At 46.6% G+C, this 6000-nt stretch overlaps 1 protein-coding gene across 4 annotated transcripts in view; it reads left to right on the top strand.

Annotated features, from left to right (window-relative positions):
- Positions 1-5011: 5011 nt before the first annotated feature.
- Positions 5012-6000, top strand: part of DPP9 (dipeptidyl peptidase 9) — a gene marked incomplete at its 3' end in the record, with an annotated part of 56802 nt that continues 55813 nt past the window's right edge. For 2 of the 4 annotated variants that reach the window (XM_079960519.1, XM_079960517.1), the window contains exon 1: positions 5013-5179. Of the gene's footprint in view, positions 5184-6000 lie in introns of all 4 variants that reach the window. The other 2 variants (XM_079960520.1, XM_079960518.1) reach the window with 2 other exon arrangements.

The following is a 6000-nucleotide window of genomic DNA, read 5'->3' as shown; positions in this document are numbered from 1 at the left end:
CTTCCTTCTTAGCTATAAACAATAGCAGCTGCAGTGGAAAATCCCCAGCTATAACACACAGTTCCTCTAGGGGAGCAGAATACCAAGTTGTTTCTTCAATAATTGTTAAACAGTAACTTCATCCGCTCCCCAGTTATCTTTCCAATTTGTTGCAAGAGTAAAAGAATAAAAAGGTTATAAATTTGGAGGCCCCCCTTGATTGTTACCAGTCCTTCTAAGCATTCAGTAGCAAAAGTTACAATGTCCATAAACAGTACTTTCACAGTAGCCTTGCATTTATTTAAGACAGACCGGCAGATCAGTGTTAAAAGTAAAGTGGTGGATTTTTTATCCCCCCTTCCCTACTTGGGGGGGGGGGTTTCTTTTGCTCTGACAGTGAAATTTAGCTCTTTATATAAAACAAGTCAATGGTTCAAAGTTCCCTTGTCCCTTGCTTTTATTCTATTTACAGGATCGGCGAAGCGGACTTCCTGTTTGCACTTTGCCGATTTCAGGTCCGAATTTTAAATTCAAGTTCAAAGTCCCGATCAAAGTTTCTAGTTTCAAGTTCAAATTTCAAGTTCAAGTTTCTAGTTTCAAGTTCAAATTCAAATTCAAAATCAAAGTCCGATACTTGGTCTTAACTTTGATCTTTCCAAGTTCCCAATTCTTACTCACGGATAGCTGTTTTAATCCGATGTTTCACAGGAAAAAGGCCAGCGCTCTCCGGTAACTGCTATGCAGCTTCACTCCGCAGAAGTAGCGATCGGCTCCAGCACAGCGCTACACCCCCGCTCCGCTCCGGAGCTCTTTTCAGGGCTCCTTTGACAGTTCGGGGGGGCGCAAAGCGTGCCCGCTGAGCCCCACGGCCCCAGGCTTCACCCGCCTGTGGGTTTTTTGAGGGTCCTCCGCTTCGCTGTAGCGGTGGACCCGATTTCTGCGGAGCTTCCCCCTCCGTTTCAGAGGGTATCCGCCATTACCGATGGCGCCGCCTCCGGAAGTCCTCCTTCCTGTGTGTAATTTGGTGCTTGTGTTTTTTTTTCTTTTTTATTGCTGTATCAATAAAAATTAAAAAGGGGGGAAAAAGAAACCAGTGACTGATTTTCCCACCCCCAGCAACCTGCCGGTTGCATTCCTTTCTCACCAGGTGTTCATCCGAACGGGGAACTTCAAATTATCCAAGAGCACTAGTAGAATTCATCATGCGAAAGGCTGGGCTGGATGAATCCCAAGCCGGAATTAAGATTGCGGGAAGAAATATCAACAACCTCAGATATGCAGATGGCAGAAAGTGAGGAGGAATTAAAGAACCTTTTAATGAGGGTGAAAGAGGAGAGTGCAAAATATGGTCTGAAGCTCAACATCAAAAAAACGAAGATCATGGCCACTGGTCCCATCACCTCCTGGCAAATACAGTGGTACCTCAGGTTAAGTACTTAATTTGTTCTGGAGGCCCGTTCTTAACCTGAAGCTGTTCTTAACCTGAAGCACCACTTTAGCTAATAGGGCCTCCTGCTGCTGCTGCACCGCCGGAGCACAATTTATGTTCTCATCATGAAGGAAAGTTCTTAACCCGAGGTACTATTTCTGGGTTAGCGGAGTCTGTAACCTGAAGTGTATGTAACCCGAGGTACCACTATAGAAGGGGAAGAATTGGAGGCAGTGAGAGATTTTACTTTCTTGGGCTCCATGATCACTGCAGATGGTGACAGCAGCCACAAAATTAAAAGACGCCTGCTTCTTGGGAGAAAAGCAATGACAAACCTGGACAGCATCTTAAAAAGCAGAGACATCACCTTGCCAACAAAGGTCCGTATAGTTAAAGCTCTGGTTTTCCCAGGAGTGATGCATGAAAGTGAGATCTGGACCATCAAGAAGGCTGATCGCCGAAGAATGGATGCTTTTGAATTCTGGTGCTGGAGGAGACTCTTGAGAGTCCCATGGACTGCAGGAAGATCCAACCTCTCCATTCTGGAGGAAATCAGCCCTGAGTGCTCACTGGAAGGACAGATCCTGAGACTGAGGCTCCAAGACATTGGCCACCTCATGAGAAGAGAAGACTCCCTGGAGAAGACCCTGATGTTGGGAAAGATGGAGGGCACAAGGAGAAGGGGGCGGCAGAGGACGAGATGGTGGGACACTATCAACATGAGTTTGACCAAACTGCGGGAGGCAGTGGGAGACAGGAGTGCCTGGCATGCTCTGGTCCAGGGGGTCACGAAGAGGCGGACACGACTCTTTTAAGATGCTGTCTAGGTTTGTCATTGCTTTTCTCCCAAGAAGCAGGCGTCTTTTAATTTCGTGACTGCTGTCACCATCTGCAGTGATCATGGAGCCCAAGAAAGTAAAATCTCTCACTGCCTCCAATTCTTCCCCTTCTATAGTGGTACCTCGGGTTACATACACTTCAGGTTACAGACTCCGCTAACCCAGAAATAGTACCTCGGGTTAAGAACTTTCCTTCAGGATGAGAACATAAATTGTGCTCCGGCGGTGCGGCAGCAGCAGGAGGCCCTATTAGCTAAAGTGGTGCTTCAGGTTAAGAACAGTTTCAGGTTAAGAACGGACCTCCAGAACGAATTAAGTACTTAACCTGAGGTACCACTGTATTTGCCAGGAGGTGATGGGACCAGTGGCCATGATCTTCGTTTTTTGGATGTTGAGCTTCAGACCATATTTTGCACTCTCCTCTTTCACCCTCATTAAAAGGTTCTTTAATTCCTCCTCACTTTCTGCCATCAAGGTTGTGTCATCTGCATATCTGAAGTTGTTGATAAAGCTGTGCCTGGCCTGCTCTGGTCCAGGGGGTCACAAAGAGGCGGACACAACTAAACCACTAAACAACAACAACAACTAGCAGCTCAAGTTTTGCTGCATGGATGAGTCTCTCCTGACCTCTAATGGAGACAGTGGCATCCATTATTTTTTAGCAAAGTGCATTGCAATCAGGCCACCCGATTGCAAAGGGCGATCCTTGGTTCGAGGTGCAGGTGCAAAAACTCGCAGGTGCAAAACTGCAACATTCAGCGCAGGGCACGAGAATATTTCCAAAAGCATCAATAACTATCAGAGGTGGATAGACTATAAAGTGGAAGCCCTTGAGTTAATATCAAGCAGCACGACGAAGCCTTCCATGTCGGTTTCCGTAGTGTAGCGGTTATCACGTTCGCCTCACACGCGAAAGGTCCCCGGTTCGATCCCGGGCGGAAACATTATTGCCTTTTTCTTGGAAAAACCCCTTTCCGGTTTTTATTTTAATTTATAATTATAACCCTACCAGTTTAACTAATTAAAATTAAATGCATTTATTGAATTTCTGGGTTTTTGTTAATAATTTGCTTTAGAATGGTGAGTTCTCCAGCATAACTGATTGAAATTAAATGCATTTATTGAATTTCTGGGTTTTTGTTAATATTTCACTTTAGAATGGTGAGTTCTCCAGCATAACTGATTGAAATTAAATGCATTTATTGAATTTCTAGGATTTGGTTTTTTTTTTTAATGTTTAACTTTAGAATTATGAGTCCCCCAGCTTAGTTGGTTAAAATTAAATGCATTTAATTTCTGGGATTTTTATTTTTGCATTTATTTTTTAAGCAGGGCAGCCACCTCTTTCCAGAAGCTAGTTTAGTTTAGCAATACTATTTGAAAACCTCAAATAAACTCAGGCTGATAGTTTAGAATTTTTTTTTCTTTTACAAAACTGAATAAAACTAATTGCATGGCAATCTGGTTTTTATTTCCTTTCTTTCTTTTCAAAAAAAATATCCCCACCTCTTGAACATGTATAATAATAGATACTGTATGAATATAATTTCCCCATAAATTAGGAGGGGGAATTAATGAATGCACACATGTAAAGGATGATAAAACATGCAAGTGAGAAATTTTCTTTCATTTATGAGATGTGGCGTTTGGTCTTACTTGTAAGGAACTGTTTAAATAATTGCAAGTTACTGTTTAAATAATTGTAAGTTACATAAGAATGAAAAGAAGGGGAAGGAAAATACTGCGTTGGCCGGGAATCGAACCCGGGTCAACTGCTTGGAAGGCAGCTATGCTAACCACTATACCACCAACGCCGCAGATGCGCCTGTCTCCCTTTTCTTAGCCTATGAAACACCGATCTTGGACTGTACCATCCGACAACTTAAATGGGTGGGAGAATGATTGTTTCAAAAATACCTCCTAACCACGTATGTGAAACGGCCGGCCTGCCGAAAAGAATGTTAGGCCGCCTTCTTTCGCTGATCCCTCGATGGAATGGATCCTCCCACCCCTCCGTTTCAGAAAACGGTTTCCGTCCGAACGTGGAAAATCCCAACCCCCCCCCCACTATGCAAAAGTGGTCACTACCCGTTCCCATAGCAACGTCTCCCTCCCCTTTTTAATGCTAATGGTTCCTTCCAAACCGTTTTTAACAATTGTGTAAGAGACCGTTTAATTTGTGCTCTTTATTTTATTTTAAATTTATGAACACTTTCATGTATATACCAAAATATATGTGCATATTTAAATGATTTTTTTATTTTGCAATCGTTTATTAAATTTTGTTATGTATTATTATTATTTCAATAAAAACATTAGATATAATTAAAAATATAGGCATGGGTTGTTGGATTTTCTTTCACAAAAGAATTATAAGATTTTATTTATGTTTTCACCCCCCAAAAAATCTCCCCCCGTGCTCCTATCGAATGGTTCCGCCCAGTTCGCCGTCATCCAAATCCTTTAAGAAAAAAATTCTCCTCACGAACATTCCTCCCCACCCCTCCAGAATTTCCCAAGGTGGACCCTCCCAACCGTCAGAGCCAACCTCCCCTTTCATGCTCTATGGTTCCGCCCTTCTTCCGCTTACTCTCGCGAGAATCACCGAGCCTTGGACGACGACGAGAGCGAAGTCAGTTCGAGACCCCGCCCCCTTCCCCGCACTCGCTATCTCGTTCGGGTCCCCCCCCCCCGCTTAACTATCGCGAGAGTTGGGAGTCGGCGAGAGAGCGGGCTTCCGGTTCCGGGCGAAAGGTCGCGGCGGGAGGCTCGCGGAGGCCGGCGGTGTCCCTCCCCCCCTCCCCCGGAGCTCCGGCGTCTCCAGGAAAGGAAATGGAGCGGGAGTGAAGCCTCCGCCGAACCCAACCCTCCCCTACCCCCCTCACCCCGCAGCGGAGGAAGCCCGGCCTGGGGGAGGCCGAGGAGCCACGGAGTGAGTGAGGGGCCTCTGAGGGGAGGGAGGGGAGGGGCCGAAGGGAAGAGGCCCCGCCCCTTTCCGAGGAGGGGGTGCGGGGGGGTCCGGACCACGCTCCGAATAGGCTTTCCTTTGGCCACGCCCTCAGCTCGGTGGCCACGCCCCTGGAGACAATGTCCTCTTAGGCCACGCCTCCATCGCGCAAGGCCACGCCTCCTTGGCGCCTGAGTCAAAACAGGCAGGGGTTTTTGGCCACGCCCCCTCGGAAGGGGGCTGCTGGCCACGCCCTCTCCTACTTTGGGGAGGGGGGTTCTGGGGACGCACCCCAAATAAGGTTCCCTCCAGCTGAATGCCCGTGCTCCTGGATGGAGGGAATGCCCTTGCTGCGGATCATCCATGGGAGGGGGTTTGGGTTTTGCCTCCTTGGAGGTGTAGGAAGAAAGGGGGTTGCTGGCCCCCATGCCCTCCCCATCGGAGCCCCTTTTGGAAGGGGGTGCTTCTTCAGGCCTGCCCCTTCCCACCCCAGCTTCAGAACTTGGGGGACCCCCATCCCTATAGAATAAAGAAAGTGTTTTGGACTGTTTGCCTCCACGGGGTGGGGGGTGGGGGTCAATCAATCAAAATGTTTATTCGGCTTTACGCCCATCATAAAACACAACAAAACAAAACAAAACAAATAAAACAGCGGACTCCTACAAGCCACAAGTAATACAGCACAGTTCACAACTCACAAGGACAGACTTTAGCCATTCACAAGAAAAGCTCAAGATTAAGACTAAGATTCTGGGGTTGGGGGGTAGGTTTGTGTGGTGAGTTTCAGTGGCCTGGGTTCTTAAAGG

This window comes from Podarcis cretensis, assembly GCF_951804945.1.
Source record: "Podarcis cretensis genome assembly, chromosome: 18".
NCBI lineage: Eukaryota > Metazoa > Chordata > Lepidosauria > Squamata > Lacertidae > Podarcis > Podarcis cretensis.
The sequence above is the reverse complement of the archived record's forward strand: the minus strand, read 5'-3'. Positions and strand labels throughout refer to the sequence as shown.